Source organism: Poecile atricapillus, chromosome Z (genome assembly GCF_030490865.1).
Source record: "Poecile atricapillus isolate bPoeAtr1 chromosome Z, bPoeAtr1.hap1, whole genome shotgun sequence".
Taxonomy (NCBI): Eukaryota; Metazoa; Chordata; class Aves; order Passeriformes; family Paridae; genus Poecile; species Poecile atricapillus.
In genome coordinates, this window is record NC_081289.1 from 35,854,339 (window position 1) to 35,874,433 (window position 20,095).

Genomic DNA, 20,095 nt, shown 5'->3' on the forward strand with positions numbered 1-20,095 from the left:
TGTCACATGTGGAAAGAGTTTCTATAAGCTTGTTTTGCTTCTGCAGAATCTGTGCCACCCCAAAATCCATTGCTCCACAATGTCTGAACAATATCAGCACAGTAAAACTGGTGTTTTAAAGGAACCTGTTTGACTATAAATTAAGGCTTCTTTCCCACAGTAGTATACCAGACAAAAAGAATATTCTTCTTACGTTTCTTCTAAGCAGACTTTAACTCCACACACATTGGAATGAAAGAAGTAACCCATTCAATTATCCTCAAAAGCAACTGGGCATGAAAGAATGGATAATATGAATCCTGGACTCAGCTTGCAGCTGCAGAGCCAATAGGAAGGAGATGGAGTGATGCTCATTTATTCATTGTACAATGAAGCAATAAATGACTACCTCTTTGGAGGCAACAGATGAAAGAGTTGAGAGCACATTTGTGAGCCCCAAGTACTTCAAATAATGCTATGCCTTTGGATGGCGCCTAAACTGCTACTCAAGGCTTTCTGTACCTTCATCTGTAAGTCATTTTTATGCACACACTAACCTAGCCTTACAGATAGACTTAGCAGAGAGACACTGGCATTTCATTCTTGTAACGTAGCAATTTACCTCAAAAATATTGCTGATTATTACATATTGCATTGCAAGACAGATGAGATGTTCTTTGGCAGTTCTCTTTTGCAGCAAAACTTCTAAATATACTCTGACTGTAACTTTTATTTTCTCTTTCAAATCACTTTAATATTCTTGACTTTTGTCCAAAATTCAATAGCTGTGGGGATTATTTCCATGTTGGCATTACAAAATGCAGGAGTAACTATAAAACAGCTCTCTGTTTGTTACATCTGGCTCCATTCATTTGACACTTAATCCTGAAACCTGTCTCACAAAGCTATTTTATTCTTGCAATATTGGAAAAAAAAAAAAGTTTTATTTTTTATTGTTAATTATCCATTTAATTTGATATTTATTTAGAATACATTTTAAGGCACAATAAATAGATATTTTATTTTCCATCTTTATGATGGGAAAAATATCCACTACTTTGACATTTGATTCTGACTGCAAGAAAATAATAAAGGGTTACTGCTGCTATAATTTTTGTAATGGTTTTGCTACTATTGCCTGCATAACTATGGAACATTATATATATTTTCAATCAGATTTTTTTCTGGTTCTCAGAAGATGAATAAAAATTCATAAGATCCTTAAATCTTAAAGAAAATACTTTATTATTTACGCTGGATTTGGATATAGAGAGATATCTCTTAAAAATTTTTCTATTGAGAAATGGTACCAAGGATTTTATCTTAGGAGAGGGCTTAACCATTCCAGATACGGTTTAACAAACAAATTCTGTCAATTGTTTCTACATGGAAAAACGAAGAAAAATATCCATAAAGCAACAATTCAACAAGCAATGTTATTGTAGACACCAGCCAATAATTAATATAAACCCTTTTTCAGGATTTGTTTGCATGTTGTCTATGTTTTTGTAGTCTCTTTTAGTAAGTGCAGCTAGTTATATTTAGCAGTTTTTTGAACGTCACTGCTAAATACATATATATATATATAATTATTGCAAATATGCATCAAATCAATTCGTTTTCAGATTTTTATAGCCTAACCTTAGTCATCAAAAATTTTGCCACATAGTTACTCATTCAAACTTTCAAAGAAATAATACAGAAATACAGCAACAAATCTATTTTTGATGTTTCTAATAAAATTCTGATAAATTAACAAAATACTTGTCTAAAATCTGCAATATATTCTTTTTAACCAAAGGCACAATGAAGAAATATGAAGATATTCTCAACTTATTTTTATCAGATACTAAGTTTTACATATGTGAATGTGCAGTAACATTTGAATTCTCAGACTCTTTCTGGATAGGCAGGCACCCTCAGAAGGGTTAAGAGGGGCATTCCAGACAGTACCAACCATTTGCCCTTTCAAACCTTAAAGGATGATTAAAGTTAGTGATTATTTGCTCTTAGTATCCGCATAAAGTTTCTAAGGGCTATGGAAGAAAGTGAAAATTATGAAAGGATGAGGTCTACCCTAGGATTGCATTTTTCTTTAGTGTCATGCATGCAAAGATGTGCAGTTCATCAGTCTTGTTTCCCCAAAAGTGTAATTGCATTGAACCTCACAGTACCTCACTGTGTATTGAACACACAGCCTCTCATGAGGGGCAGCAGGCATTCTACGGGTAAATCATCTAGTGAGGTCTGCTCTAAAAATTCAGAATTTTGCTATTCCAAATCTCTTCTGTTCTTTAGGAATCTTTTATCCTATAATTTGCAGCATTTCTACTTTAAATTTTTCCAGTTATATCTACTTAGGAGGCTCAGGCATTCCTATGATGTGGTGATTCGTCATTGTCCGGCACAAAGCCTAGCTCCCAGATTAATATTCCCTGTTTATTCCCATTTGTTCTTTTATTCCCATTCCAACTCTACATTTGTTCCCTTATCGGTATTCTTCAACCCCTGCAAAGTAACACAATGGCACAAAATTTGATCTGAAGCTAACTCATAGAACCTATATTTTTTATAACTGTGTTCAAGTTTTAAGTACAAAAAACTTCGTAAAACCATTTTAGGGAAATGTCATTTGTCTTGAAAGTAAATAAGTCACTTTCCTTTATTAGCTGCCAGAGAAGATATTATAACCTAAGTCTAGCTCTCTTTAGTGAGCATACTTAAAAAACTACTTCTGTGGGAAATTAAACCTGACTAGGAAATTACATTTTACCAGCAGATAGTTGATTCATCTGGAATTCTCACTGACAATCTTCAGAGCAGTACCCTCTTATCTGAAAAATATAGTCACTTCATTGCAATAACTCATCTACTATTTTAAATAAAGTTGAGTAACAAATATAAAAACTATGTCTATGAAGATGTTTTGCATTCTTAAATTGTTCACATAATTTGAAAATGGTACCCCTAAAGTTTTCATTTAATTTTCGAAAAGGGTATACTGCTTTGTAGATGTCACATTGTGGGTTTTTTTCCTTCCCTTTTAATAAAGAAGTAGTTCCCAGGAAGGCATTTTGAAATTAGGTGCTTGTTTTGGCAGAAGAGACAGGGGAAAAAAGGCAGTAAAATTGCTACTGATATTTGTATGGATTATGTCATCTACAATGTCCCCATGTATATTTTCATATTTATAGGGACATTAAAGTAAATCTAAAATCTCTGCATATACATCATCATTATGCACCACATAATAAGGGAAATTTGATTTGATCTCATTAAATTAATGACATGTCCCACGTGTAAAATTTCAGAGAAAATGCTGGCAGTAATCTATAAAAAAATCTTTTTTTTTTTTCACACTACAAAGGCAGCCCTGTGTCACTCAACAATACCATTCCTTTGAACCCAAATTCATTGAAGGAAATTGACTCATTTTTTGCAATACACCTGGAAGAGTGAGCCATTTAGTGATTTGAAAAAAATAAACTAAAGTTTTTCAGTTCATAAGATAATACCTTTATGATTTCTTTGCAGTTGCCTCATAAGTATAATGATAAACAGAAGGCCTTGCTATTTTTCTAGCAGGAATAACTTATAAAAAAATATTATTTCCCTTGTGCTTTTGCTGCACCAGATGGGGTTTTTTTCCCTAGAAATATTTTTAGCAAGCTAAAACATTGACTGGCTACCTTACTCACAGATAGCTAAGATATGCTATTACTGCACAGGTCTTCAGAGTTCTTTGTGGTACAGTTCCAGTGACTGTAAACATGGTGGTAGATTTTAATGGTACTGTTACTCATTTTACCATTTTCTGTTAGGACAAAGCTGTAGTTTCTTTCCACCTCCTTGCAAAGAAACAAGGCTTTCAAGCACAATCCAGACATTTATATTAAAATATTTAATAGCAATTATTAAGTCTAAGCAGAGGAAGGTATCGGCAGAAGTATTTAAGGATCTTCATCGGATCACTTATTGAATATTTTTAGAGTTCTTACATGAAGATCTACTACCTCACCATTGAAATCAGGTTTTGTTCAAATGCATACTAATAATAAATTTTGCAAACAGTTTGTATGCATTTTATTTATTTCTTAATAGAATGTTGACACTGCCAGACAACTATTATCATCTATTATTTGACTGGTTGTATAATGGTCAAGCATCCTCTGAAACCTATAATCCAGTGGATGCTTATACTGGATGAAAGCACGTGGCCCACTATCATTAATGTAAAATGTATATAGAAATATAGAGCAATAGAGAACTGCCTTTTAATGCTGAGTGAACTCAAAATAAAATGTCACCACCTCACTACCAAAGTAGCTTTTATAGTATACTGGTCTTTGACAAGGTCCAATTTTTCAACTCAATTAGGTACAAAAACCAAGTGTTGAAATAGCTGAATTTCCCCAAGGACCAATAATTTTAATTTTTGCTCAGCTCCACTTAATGTTACCTCAGTAACCTTCTTTTTGCCTGTTAGACAGGTTTGTCCACATTACCAGTGGGAAACCATCCTCATTTATGAGGTGGGAAAGCAACCTCTGCAGAGCCATTACTTCCCCTTTCTATAATGGTGTGAAGAGAGTAGACTGAGCCTTGATATTATTTCTTTCCCCAAGAATGTAACTGCACTAACACAGCGGCACCTGGCCATATAATTGCATCAAGTATAGAGCTTTGTACTAGTCTGTTCTACTCAGAGGTGATGGCAGAAGGCAGATTGTGGCTGAGTTACAATTTGCATCTGGGGCACTGCAAAAAAAATCATCTGCTCTTTGCTCTTTCTAGGTGCCATTGGAGAAGTATTTCTACAAAGTCACAGTTTATCTATTACTCACAGCCACTGCAAAAATTTTGCTCTAGCAATATATCACCTGAATAATTGTTTGCCTAGAATAATAGCATCATTAATGTCAATAAAATTATCATTGTACTCTCAGAATGAAAATAAATTTTGTTTTTGAAATGTGATCTCTCAACATTAGAGAAAATCAAATAGAAATAATATGAAATTCCAGCAAATTTCAGATCTCCTCTATATCCATGCAGCATTTTTTAACAATAATTTTTATTTTCTTAGAAAATCTACAAATATTATTTATTATTTATTGACTCAAAAAAATAATTTTAGGATACATTCAACATTCATTAACCTGATGTCTGCACAGCAATGCAAGCCAATACATTTGTATTGCACATTTCTGTATTATATCATTTAACATCTCCTGTGTTCAAGCTGAAAATTAGGAGGAAATAGCTTTTTGATACTCACCATATGTTTCCTTTAAGGAGAAATCTAAGACATCAGTTTGTGAACATAAGGGTGTTTTCTTCTCTGTGAAATTCCAGTGAAGTTAGCAGGACTGTCCCAGGACAGTTCTGCTGCTCAAATTATGGACTCTGTATTCCAGTCCCAACATGCTTCTTTATTACCTGTGTGTATACATATGTAGTACTGAAATATAATTACCTAAGACATTAGCAATACCTTTCTAACAAAATTCAATTTAATAGAAATTTTACATTCACAGAAGAGTTTGGCTAATCCACCCAGTTAATTGTGTTTAAAATTATTTGTTAACCTATGAATGGATCAAAATTCATCTTCTTTTACCATGCTAACTAAGTGAAGAGGCACATATGACGAGCATGATTAGGTACAACCATATGCAAGTTCATAAAACACTCATCATTCCTCTTTCCCTGCTTTCTAGGAGAAAGAAGAATCTTACAGCAAACTGAGCACACCATTTAATGAGAACCAACAAACTGAACTTCTACGTAAGTGTCCCTAGGTATAGATACAAGAGCTAATGAATAATGTTTGCACGAAGATTCAGTGCTTTCAGGTACCTCAGGTTCATTGTTATTTCAGGCAAATCTCTGTGATCAATGATTTGTGACATGGTAATGCTATATTAAAATCAGAATAATTATGTCTTTTGGGAAATGACATAAAAAAGAAAAATGAAAAGAATTTTTACCATGGATTATTGTATTTAATAAAAAAAGATTCTCATGGATTGGCATAAATTTAACAGAAGATCAAACCCAGTCAATGATAATTATTACTTAATTTCTGCCAAATTAATTGTAATCAATACAATCAAAGTGGATTTTTGTCAGTGTTTTATATATATATATATATATATATAATAAATACGATATATATTATATATAATAATATATTTTACAGATATTATATATACATAATATATAATATATATAATATACATAATATATATTATATATACAGTATATAAGCATTATAAATATTATAAATATATAAACATTAATGGTTTAATATTTTCCTGTGTATTATAAGTTACAAATGGAGTTTTCTGAATTTCACAGTTAAGGCACACATCTACAGGAGAGACATTTGCTCAGAAGGGTGGAGTAACCTCAACATGCTTCTCTTGGCAGCCCAACTGCTTGTCTCATTGGCACACCTAAGTAACTGTTTTCTAGGAACATATTGATCAACAACACTTTGTTGTGATCAGACTCATTATCCATTAGGACTGAGAGCCATTGTCAAATAAGAGTATTGTAAATCCCCTGGAGAATATCCTGAAATTTTAAGAACAGGTGAAAACTATATTTTGTAGAAAACAGACCTGGAGAATGTGTCTGCACAGTAAGAAAAGTCAAGTACTTTCTGGAAAAAAAAAAAAAAAAAAAAAAAAAAGAAAAGAAAATAAAACACTGGAAAATGCTCAATATATCAAGTTGAACATTGCATATGGCTTTACAGGTTCAGTGTCCAAAAGATGAATGAGTAGAAATGCATGCCAGAGATTAGGCAAATAATCCAGTCTGCCTAGAAAAAGAAAAGTAACTGTATTGATCTTGCACACAATAAAAGTTGGATTTTTCCTTAGGCCTTTGGAAAATGGGATACTGTCAGTTTGCACTAATGTGAGCTGAATCAACTGCTGATATAGTCTTCATTAGAGGCAATAACTTCACATAATTTCCATTAATGCTTTGAAATAAAAGTTGAATGGAATTGAGGAAATTTTAATCTTGTGAAATTTTAGACTTAGATGTTTCAGTTAGGAAAAGTGTTTATTTGCCTTGTGTGCCTGCGATGCATGCAATAGGAGCCTCATTTAGTTTTGTTTTTCTAGAAAAGAATCTGCTTTGATCTCTTGATGCAGCCCACTGAAAAATATTTCCCTTTTTACATGGAGTTCCAGTTTGCCTTTGAACAAGTATTGCAAGTCTGTGCATCCATTTGCCACAAAATGTATTTATTTCAGAAAATAAGATTTGTGTTTTAAGTTTCTGGTTCTTCAGATCCTTTTGCAGTGTCATGGCTTGGCATATCATATGTGTCATGTTATTTATCACAATTTGTTTTTTATGAAATACAGGTGATTTTCTTTTATTTCAAAACTAGCTTGGACTTTCTCATTTACATTACTGACAGTGCATTGTAATTCTCATGCGGTAGTTGTATTAATCTGGCCTAGTAATTTAGTAAATAAAGAGAAAAAATTTCTGTATAGTTTGATGCATCTGATCTATTTTAGGGCAGAGGGATCAGCCCTGAAAAGCATAAACCTGACTCTCTTTAATGTAGCTGCTTAGACTTGAGACAGTTCTGTAAAGCAAGCTATAGTTTTCCCATGATGCTCAGTCACATATTCAACCCACTTGGCTTAAATCTAAAACTAGGAAAGAGTTAACTGCATGCAAGTGCTCTACTGTTTTGAAATAACAAGACCAATATCTAAACCTGCATAAGAATTTATGTCATATATGTGACATATATAGAATATATGTCATTATTATAACATGAAATTTAATGATTTTATAATAATTTCTTCACTGTTTCTCTCACTGGAGTATTTCCTTGTGTATGTGTCCTACAAACAGTAATAACATTTTAAATTGTGAATCATTCACAAATAGTCATATATTAATGAACCATCAAACTCAGTAACAATTTCAGATTATTAGCCATTGTGTAAATTCTATGGAGCCTGTCAAGACACTGACAACGATTAGTATGAAAGAAAAGAAACTTAAAAGAATCACTTTCCTATAATAGGAAAAAAAAAAGAAAGAAAGGAAGTCACAACAGCTGCTAATTAGACACAGGCAAAAAATTAAATAGCCATGGGCAAGAACAAAAGAAATTTGTTAGTGTAAAAGTTCATTAATTCCAAGGAATTAGTTTCCTCCTGTGTCTGTTTCTGAAAAGAGCTCCAGCATAAAGTCTTCCTCCTGAAACAATGTTTTTCTGTGTAGTTAGATAATAACCCTGACAATGCAGAATGATGCACATTTGTGACAAGTATAGACAAACACAAGGTTGAAGATTACTGTGAAACGATTCCCCTCATCTCCATGGAGTGTTAAATGTGAGGCCTAATTAGCTGAATCTGCTCACTATTTTACTGTTAATCACTCTCCTTTAAATACACAGCTAAAGCTATCTACTTTGGTTAAATGGCATTGTTAAGCTCAGAGCCGGGGGAGTTACTGATGCCATAAAGCCAAGAGCATTCAGGGTGCAAAAAGTCAGCTTTTGAGTGTGCTTCTTTTTTTGTGAAGTTAATTTCTTTACTTAGTTGATTTTTGTTACTGCATTTTTTTTTTAACCAGGATGAGACATTAATTCATTAAATAAGCTGCATCAAAATATGAACTACTTAGTCACAGTAATAATAGTAATAATGTCAAAGGGTTTTAAGCCACCCAATCTGTGACCATATTGAGGTTTAAACAGATGGTGACTCTCCACTGCTACATTTTTCAATATATTTACCACAGTTAAGAAGAGGCTAATATATGGGGGTTTAGTTGTTGGGTTTTTTTTCAAAATGCTACCTACCTAATCAGCACAGAAAGAAAACTGTGGAGTGAAAATGAAGGGCAAACTCAGAATGTTGCTGAGAATAAAAGAAGAAGGCAAGCCGAAGTTTAAATCCTGAGACAACAAACTGCATATGTTCACCACATGAGCAGGAGACATGATTCTAGCGGGTGTGAAAGCTATTCTGTATCCTTAATATAGACTTTCATGCACTTCCTCTGAGCATCTGCTAACATTTTACATTTTGAAGTGGAAGTTTTAAAGATTCTGACGAGGTGGCAGCAGTATCTTAAAAGCTGTGAAATGGAGATGACTTAATAGGTAGACAGAAGTTGGAGTAACAGATCTGAGATACCTATGCATTCTTTACACTCATGGGCAGTAGGTGTCTGAGTCAAAAAACCTAAAAATAGCCTTGAAAACATCCTTAATTCAGTATGATTTTCCCTGTGCTGATGATTATGACAAGGGATATGGAGCATGGCACCTCAAAGACAGAAATCCAGAATGGAGAAAAATAAACCTGTAGTTCAGTGCATGACTGCTGTCAGTCTGTCTAAGAGGAAGACAAAAAACTGTTACATCCATGAACATGGATCTTTTTGGATGTATTCTACTTCAGCTCTGAATAACACCTCTGATATCCGGAGGTCAAAGAAATTCTGCTTTTGAAATCTAGATATACACCTGTCACGGTCAGTCCACAATGTTTACCACGGTTTTCCCTGATACAAAAGAGGGATAATACTATCAATCTAATTCAGATATCTTGGAAAAATGATTAACAGACTTTAACACGGTACTTTTTATGAATGAGATTTCAGTTACTATGAAGTGCATCAGTTAAATAGCTTCTTGAACTCTAAGACTGAACACACTTTTTTTGAACATAGAAAAATCAGCACATTCCAAGCCTCGTTTACACTTGTGTAAATTTGATTCAGTATCTAACATTACTAAGCACCAGAGCATAATTAGGTTATATATATATTGTGGGTAAGAGAAAAGGAAATACTTTTTAAAACAGAGTTTGGAGAGATGAAATAATCTGAAAGTGGTAAAATGTATAGTTTTCAAAACTTTCCTTGTGGAAAATATTTGTATACAGAGATTAATAAATATTTCTAGTAAGAAAACAAATGTGCAAGCAAGGATGATTTTGACTGGAGGTCCTCTTTACTTTTGTGTGTAGCTCTCATCAACATTACCATGTAATAAGAAAGTTTTAAGAGAATAGTAAATCAAAACATTTTGAAACTATTTTTTATGGGGAAGTCACTGAGTATTTTCTATATCAGTCACAGTGCAACGCTTCTCTTAGTAAAATTGCCTCTGATTTCATGTAACAAGGAGCCTGATATGGATCAAATCAATTACAGGATGAAACATATTAGTAAAGGTGGTTTCAGACACACCTCCCTTCTGTTAGCGTTTAATTTGCATAATAACTTTTTGATTGAGGAAACAGTCAAATGCTCTGAGAGACAGAATGTATGTATTTAATGTGATATTTAATCAGTGATTGCCCACTTTGATTTAGATGAAACATAACCCCAGCTGCTAACTTCTCTTATTATTGCCCATTTCCTGAAAACTGCATTGTTCTCTTGATTATAGAGTGGCTTTGCTGACTAGCAATTCATTCAAATTCATGAATCTTTTTCCAGAGATGTGTTGTTGCTAAGCTTTCTCTTTAAGATGGGTGTGGGAGTGGGGGTAGTCAGACGATTGTCATTACCCTTTTCGAAACACTGAATTTTTTTCTGCTCTGAAATCATCTTTATTCACAATTGTCTAGAACTAGTCCTGTGGTTTCTACTCCAGCAGTTGCATGACCTGATAAAGCTGTGTTAATCAAAACTATGCATCAGCTGTTCTGTTGCTTATGTTCCACAGTTCTTCTGTTACACAAATCTGTATCACAAGTCAGCTGTGAAATGCTATACCAAAAATTCTTCAAGGATCTTTAAAAACTCTGTGTATGTCATGTTCCTTGAAGCCATGGGTAAAACATGAGCAGAGCAAAATTTTTTGTTTAACAACAAGACAACAGGAAATTACTGAGATTTAATGGCAATATGTTGCATGCCGAAGCACTAAAATATCTGCTGTTTTGAGAGTTTCTGGTGAACTTCAGAGACAGAATAGGAACCTGTGCTCTAAGGGTTTAATTCTAAGTTCTGTTTAGTCAAGATAGAGAAGAATAGAACCTAAAAGGCTTTAAATAAGTATCTAGTGTGGTATCTTAGCAGTAAATTCTTGGCAATCACATAGCAGCAGGCATGTTAAAGAGGTTTTAAAAAAACATTTGAACAGCTGAAATTTTTATCACATCTGTTTTACTGTGGTAACTAATATGCTACACCTATTGCAGGTAAAGATTCTGCTTATTAAGACTACCTTTTAACAGTTTCAATCTGCAGTCATGCAGAGAAGAAAAGATTAGGGAGAACAGACAAGGCTTTTTAGCAAACACACAACTGTGAAGTGCTGTGGGCTTACGCTCTGTGACTTTCTGTCTTTATACATCTGGACCCACAATTAGCAGAAGTCAATGCTCAAATACTTGCCCACAGCTACTGTCCTTTTCATTATCTAAAACCATTCAGACTGTCAAAATAATAAGATTGACTCAATTTTTCAGATAACATGTACGTTCTGTATTTCTTTTAGTTTCCATTCTGGCAGTCTATAGGAACAGCTTATTTTCTTTTTCTGAACACAGTAGTGTAAGAACTTAAAGGAAAATCTAAAGATCATTTGTATATGGAAAGCTTATTTTTAAACCTTAGGTCTTATAAGCTCAATTTGGTCAGAAATTCAAGCAATTAAGAGCTATCAATGACAGTGTCCATAAGCTATGTAAATACATTTTTGTATTTGGGCCCACACTCTATGTACCCTTCCCAGCTAAAAATGCAGCTTTTCAAACACTGTCAGAAAAAAAAAAAAAAGTTAAACCTTCATATACTACCAGAAAAAAAAGATATATAGATTTGTAAGATAACAGAATTATGGATGATTAAAAATTAATTGGTGAAAAAATTACGTATTCACATGAACTCAGAAGCATAGATCCATAAAGGAAAACAAAAAAAAACCAAACCAAAAAGAAACACCCAAAAAACTAAATCACATCCCAGGATTCATGAAAACTAGTAGGCAAAACAGACACAGCAACACACACAGCTCATCACTTCTGTTGAAAGTATTGCAGTAATTTATAGTAGTTACTCCAGGCTAAGCAGATCTGGAAATACTCAGCACATTCCATTCTCTCTCTTATTACAAAAAAATAAAAAAAATAAAAAAAAAAAAAAGTACTAAATTTCCAGCAACTGGATTACCTTACAAAGGTATTTGTAAGTGTGTTACAGTGTCACATGTTATGGAAATATTCCTTTGCATGGTTCATTTTACAAACACAAATAACATTCAGCGAAAAATCCACAGCACAGAGGAAGGAAATTCAGCAATGGGATACAAAAAGGCTGAGTGATACCAAAGATGCAAGTTTAAAAACATGCAAGATCCAATTACCAAAAGCTGGCCTGCATCCAGGCTGAGTTTGCCAAGGAGGTGTAAAAGATACAGCCGATACTTTACCACACAGCATTATTTATGTAAACCACTAAAAGCATGACTTCACATTAGGAAGTATTAGGAAAAATCTAAAAAATAATTTCCTGGGTTTATATACATTATTTAGACATCAGTCACAAATCTGCTATATTAAAAATGGGCTTTCTTTCAAATGTAAATCATATCTATATCAGAGCTTTCAGGTATGTTTTCAAGAAGGAAGGTTGCAGCAAGTGTGTCCACATTTGATGGTTTCAAATTGCGTGCTGTCATTCTGAACTGCTTCTGAATTTAGGTGGTAATTACACAGCTGCTGCGCCATTTCATGAGGTTTCTCCAAAACAGAAAAAGAACTTGCAACTAATAAGTTATGCATGCTTTCTCTGCTTCAGTTTCCCCATAATGTATTGATAACAGTAATTCAAGTAAGCAGAACCTGCAGCTTCCTTGGGTTTCTTCTGATAGTAAGAGCCTCGGCAGTAAATTTGCTTTCCTGTACATTGAAGAAATGGTGAAAAATTAAGAAGATGGACTATGGCACTATGTGATGGTCTCTCAAAAAGACATTAAATAATTCATGAAAGTCTCCTCATAGACTAGAAAAGGCAGGATCTACACATTGTTTCTTTCCGTTTTGTTTTTTTTTAATAGAATTATTTTTCTTCCTCCGAAATTATGTTCATTCTTGATAACCTAAGTAAATTATTGTAACAGTTTTTACCTTTCTGATGAGCTGTTGCTGCTATGAATTGTTTTATTTATTGTCTACATATGAAAATTTTTAATTTATGGTCTGCATTTGCAATTGGGCTGGCTTCTTTCAATATTTGAAATATTAGACCTTTCAGGACTAAATCCTGGCTGTTTGCACACTCTAATAAGAACTTGGAAGAGTATAGGAGAATAAGTAGCAGATGGAAGATGCTTACATTTCTTTTTCTGCATACTAGGTTCAGAAACTCCATCATTTTTTTTTTTTCCATTGGTCCATGTCCATTGTGAGTTACACCTTGGATCATAGAATCATACTGGTTGGAACTGACTCATGGGCAAGTAGTGCAACGTGCTTAAAACAGCTCCACTAATACCCAGTTACTCAGGGCCAGGCAGGCTTTGGATGTCTTCACAACCTCTTTTGCAATCTGCTGAAGTGCTTTACTTCCCTCACAGAGAAAGATATTTCTGCCTTGTCTCCCCACACAAGTCTCCGTCTGCCTGATAATCTTGGTGACTCCTTGAGTGACACTTTGAGGAGTTCTTAGTGATAGAGTCACTTCTAGGGTGGGATCACCTGGACTGTAGTTCCTTGGATACTCCTTTACACCATTACTGAAGATGTCTGCATTATCCATGTTGGAAGCATTCACTTCCTGAGTCTATGACTGCAGATGAGGACCTTCAGCAGAAATCTTTCTGTGGTTCAAATCCTACCATGTCCCAGAAAACCGTATTTCAGAGAAAGAGCTTATGTCTCATGCCACATGAAGCATCAAATTGAAGGCCTTAGAAGTACATAGACTAAAATATTTACAGAATATGCAGAAGAGCAGGATTTCAATCTGGTCACATTAAGACTTCAAACAAGAACATTGATTTTCATGTGCTGCTTAAAACCAGTGATAATACACACACAATTAATTCTTTACAAAGTTATTTTTATATATGGATTTATAATGATGTATTTGCTCAGCTCCTTGGCCTTGCCTTCTATGAATTCTGTCCATACAATTCACTATTTTTGAGTATAATGTTCACAGTGATCTTTTAAACACTATTTGCAATAAAATTAAACATCAAAAAGAGATGGGGTTTTTTTCTACTTTCCAGTAAATTTAGATTGAAGACAGGCAAGTTGCAGATAAAACAAAACATTTAATTAGAAATACATGCTCTGCTAAATCTCACAGTATGTAGCTGAGAATTTTAAATACTTGTATATTTTCCACATGTAACATGTTGTAATCTTCTTCAATATTCCTTCATGACCCCAACTGAGCAAATGTCATGAAAGAATTAGCACTTTACCTCCAGGTTTTCCACTCATTCCACATGTTTATCTCTCACACTGTTTTCAAATATATTTTGAGTTAAGCATCTGTCCAAGGGTACATTACATATTGCAAATGCATGTATTCACTTCTTGATGTGCTCACTGATTTCTTATTAGTGCTCATGGAAATTAAATGCATTTACATCACTCAGAAAGCCTCATTGTAAACAAACAAACAGAATCACAAAGAAGCAACTGAGATTATTTTGCCTACCTTGAAGAAACTTTAGATGATGGATAATTTAATAGCTGTATTACCATTCCTTCTTGAATCTAATCATAGAGTTGTTCCTGGACAATCAGATTTATGGCCTGATTATGTTCCATGATGTTTAAATTCTGGGATCATGCCTTTGTGCCATTGTCAGTAGCATTAACAACACATAAAAGGATATAAATGGATCTTTGCAAGTCCCCATGTCTCTTTCATTCCCTGAAATACACATTATTTGTACCAGGCACCTTCAGGATCTGGGTTATTATCTTCAGGGGAAAACAAAAAACAAAACAACCCAAACCTGTATTATATATAAACATAGTGGAAAGAAAATGTTTCATGAGGTTTGCAGAAGGAACACCAGACATGCACTGAATCAGAGGTCTCAATTTATGATGTTAGTGATATTTAGAAATACTATTTTCAATTTATATATTAACAACTCTCATACCAAATCTGCATAGATTCACATGGTTTTCTGTAAGATGTTCCCAGAGGAAGTATTTAACGGCCATGGTTTATCAAAATCTCCTATCACAATGAGTTGCTAAAATATTTTAAATGTGATTCTACCTTACAGACCAAAATGGCAAACTGAAGTGACTTATCTTTACTAACCTACACTGACTGAATATTTTAATGAGTTTAGTTTACAAGAGACATATTTTCTGATTGCCAGTCCTAATCACTAGTCTGTGGATACCTGGAAATATCTTTCTTACCATCTGGAAGCTAGAAGAAGCTTTCAGTTTTACCTGTTTCTCTTCTTCACTTTATGATCTCAATTTTACGTAGGTAAATGGTCAGAGGTGGAGTCCTGTATCCCCGGTATAAACATCAGAATTTCCATTTTACAAGTTCTCCTGTCTACGTACTCCCAAATTGTACCTCAGCTGTGCACAAATATGTCAGCGATTTAATTTCCCTGCGCTATTTAGCTGAATAAGGAAAGCTAAATTAAGCATTTTCATGAACACGCTTGTCATACATCAGTAGGCAACTAATTTCCACATAGTAACAGAGATTTACAGTTTTACTAGAACACACTTGATTGAAATGGAATAACTAGTCCCTACATGACTAAAATCATGTGGCTAAGATCTCTTCCACAGAGAAATATATTCCCATTTTCATTTTTTAGGCAAGAGAACTTTTATCAGTTGCTTACTTGATCTTCACAACTGTGGAAACATATTTACCCTCTCTGGGTGGGGAAATACTGTGCTGGCCATTTCAGAAATGGAGACATATATTAAGAGCTAGTCCCTTAAAGCTATTATGGCATGCTGCCACCAGAGTGGAGCTCAAAGCTCCAACTAAACTTTCTATGCCATGCCTGGAGGAAATTATCACGTCAAGAAAAAGATTCATAGCAGTCAACATGATGAACCAGGGATATGCTTAAACTGGACAATAGAAAATAATGGAAAGAGCACATCATTTGACTCATATCTCTTTTTGACATGGATATATCATCTCTGTAGACTGCAACAGTATGGAAGTACATGATCTAGCTCTGTACTGAAAATATTTCAGCATGAAAAAAATAAGCCAACATTTTACTCCATTTGATGATGATATACAACTTAATCTGAACAATTTAGGTCTTTCTTAACCTTACATTAGAGTATATATTTCAGGCTGGAGTCTGAAGTCCTGAACCTTTCCTTGGAGTAAAAGCTAAGCTGGTTCCCTGGGGGAAGAGAAGCTAACTTCTCATTTCTTTTAAAACATGGACAGTGGTAAAGCTATATCTCATTAAAGTGCTTGAACTCACAACCTTCCCTCAGCAGTGGAACATTGAATCTGAATTTCCTACATGTGTGCCTTAACCCTAAGCTTAGAGGGTGAATATTCTGCATTAAAATATAGAAACAAACCTAGCAAAGGCAACTGGAAACCAGGAATCAGATTTTCATTGGGGTGCTGTAGTCATTAGTGTAATAATGTGTAATTTTTGCTTCACAGAGGCACCATGTCAGTGTGCTGGGCTGAGTGTTTAGGCCTCATTACTAAATGGCATCTTTTCCTACATCTTGCAATGCATTTTTCTATACTTCATGCATTTAGAGGGAGAAGTTGGATTTTAGAATTTTGTAGTCATGGAGCTTGAAGGAAAATCCTGGAATACTTTCCTACTCTCTCCCTCAGGATTTGTGGTAAAGTACTTGGGGTAAAAAGGCCCATGAAAATTTCTCTCACAAAAAATCATTCTTTGGCAGCTGTTTCTACCCAACTGTCTATATATTTGTGATAAACAATATATATACACACCTATATAAATATATGTGTTTTCAACTTTTACATGACAACTATATGTCATGTTCAGCATTCATCTATGCTCCCATTAAACTGAAGCTTGGGTTTAAGAGCACAAGCCATAAAGTACTAACTCTTTTTAAAAACACAGTACACACTGGTCAGCTGCAGAAATACAGGGAGAACAACAGGGAACATTTTTTACATCTTTCAGAAAGGCATGTAAGTCTTACACAAATATAAATATATCAATATACACTTGAAGGCTTAAGAAAGTCTACTATTTATAGAGTCCATAATTCCATTTTTCCTAATTCCTGGCATTTTTATGAACTGTTGGGTTGAATGAATGTCTTTCAGGCTTGCAGGTATTATGCATTCACATAAATTTATATATGTGCATTTGTGTGCTGAAAATATTTGTACTGTAGCTTTTTAGAAAACATCTATATTTTATTCCTAATTTTGACTGATTCTTTACATTTAGGCAATTCAATTACAATTAGTCAATACAATTTAAATTTTTTTACATTAGGCCATAGACTTCATTTTGTGTATAAGCAAGTACACTATATTTAGGGATGACTTCACATCTTTTTCTTATAGGACTGGTTAGAGATTTGAAGTTCCTTTATAAGATAGATACAATCTATTCTATTGCCTACAAACATAGGAATTAAAGCAATTACCTTTTACAGTCAATGATAATTTACAAAAAAAAAATCTAAAGTATTATAATAGTATAGCATAAATTATGAATTCTTTATTCTGTGCTATTACAACATAACTATTTTTTGTGGGGATATGAACATTTCTACTGTTGTTACGTCTGTAAAACTATTCTCATGGAGAAAGTTTAGGTAATGGATAGTACAAATGTGTTTACATTTTGCTGTTTCCTAGTGTTCCAGGACTTTTCATCTATTTATACATAAATACTGGTAAACTAATGTCTTGATATTTCTTTTTCACCTAGCTGTAATTCCAGTTCTCTCTGCTGTAATGAGGAGGGTTTGATTGACAACGGGCTTTCCACTGAAGAATAGTGGTATCTGGGCTTCCCAAGCTGTTGTCTTTCTCAAAGACAGATGGTAAATCTGTCAGCAGTTGCATTCTGCACAACAGCAGCCCAGATGCTTTTAAGCTTTCTGTGTGAAGCCTCTCCACCCCTCAAGAGTACCAATGGGCTACTTGCCAGAGAAAGGTCCCCACGGCAATTATCTGTCTCTGAATTCAACTCCAGCTGTCTGGAAAGTCAAATGAAGGCAGCTTGTTTGGTCATACACCATTTAATGTGAAGAGTCTGCTTCTTCATAATTAAAGCAGCCTTCTGTATATCAGTCCAGCTGTGTCCAGAAAAAAACACCTATGTGACCTTCATTGTTTGAAACAGCAACTTTCCATTTGCTGTACTTTTTATTTTTTATTTAATGAAAGCTATAGTTCTAAAGACTATTATTTTGTTCCTTTTCTGAATGTATGTTTGCCAGACACTGGATCTTGAAGACACAATTTTTGCAAGTAGTTTAGTGCACATTAAAGGACCAAAGGACAAAGAATACTGCATGCAACCTTTTTCACATTATTCTTCACAGCTGAAGGCTTTGCACTTCAGCTTCCTGGATCTCTGGTTCCATCTCTAGTATGATTTGGACTCACTGTAAAAATTGATAAAAAACCAGAAATTGGTGCTAGCAATTACAAAATATATGAAAGCTGCACTTTTGCAAATTTGACTTCTTTTTCAAACCACAATAACCTGTAATCAATTAATGGGAGAGAGGAAGTCCCCTACAAGATTATGGACTAAATTTTACTTGCATGAAAAATACTGTTAGAGTGGATTCAGTGCTTGAAATCTCCATCCAAAAAAAAAAAAGACAATTCTATATACAGAAGTATGTATCCTACATAAACTCATTCAAGATACAAGAAACAAGAAGTAGCTAAATTATGGAGGAAACAAGGTGACAATTTGAAATATAAGTTCAGTGTCATTCCTTCAAAAGCAATAGAAATGCTTTGATTTGATACCTGATGTTTCCACTGCACAAGATTTTATGCAGGCTAAGGTGATCAGAAAAATAATGTGACTGTTATAAAATGATATTGTAGATTTTTTAAGAGATTAAGTATTAGCGTTACAGTCCTGAGATATTTAAGATTAGGAAAATGGTAATGAAGACTGAAAAAAAAGCGATAATTCCAAAATCAGTGAGCCAGAAGGTGACTAAAGGGTCACAGCTGGAAATAGGGAATAAAAAGTATGCAAATAAAGAGCATTCACAAGAATTAATTTTTGTCAGTTAATAACCAGATGAATAATTATTCACTTTCTCAGAATGGAAGGGAAGATGAGAACTTTAGGCTTACAAGATACTAGAGTGACAGCAGTCATGCAAAAAAAGTGATGTTATCAGGAGAAGTAAAAAGGAGAGAACTCCAGTAAGTCTCAGGCTCTCTTCTTTTCCTCTGTTCCTGTTAGGATCAGCACAACAGAGGCACTGTTTGGTGTATTAACTTGGCTACAACCTAACAGTTGTTATGGAGTTAGCACTGAAGTAGAAGCCTTGCAATACAAAAGCTGGTTACTGAGGCCTGGTTTTGGACTCAGTGCAAGTACTGTCTGAAACTTGTTTGAAAACTAATTTTATAGACTCTCCACAAAAGCAATGGCAAAAATAGTAATGAATGTTACAGAAATGGCAACCACATTTTCCAGAATGCCTTAATACACTCAACACTGTGATCAGAATTTTCTCCTTTGCTTTCAGTTAATCTCTGATTATTTGAAATCCTGTCACAAACTTGCATATTACTTCATTCAACTAGCTACTATAATGAGTCTGCTGCCCTGGTAATGGGAGACAAAAAAATCCAGTCAATCAATTCACAATCAAGCTTCAGTGTGTACTTCACCCAATGCAATATTGATTTTAGAAGCACATGCTATTTCTGGTCTGCAATGATTTGGCAAGTTGTATATCACAAGAAAGTTGGAACTGAGATTTCCAAATTACTTTATAAAGCATTTTCTCCTTTTCTATGTCTTATGTGTTTTTGCCTTGCATTCTTGCCATGCACTCAGAATGCTGGATATCTACACATAGAAATAGATGTTAAGTAAAGAAGAGATTTTTATAAAAAAAGAACCTTTCATCCCATCCATGTAAAG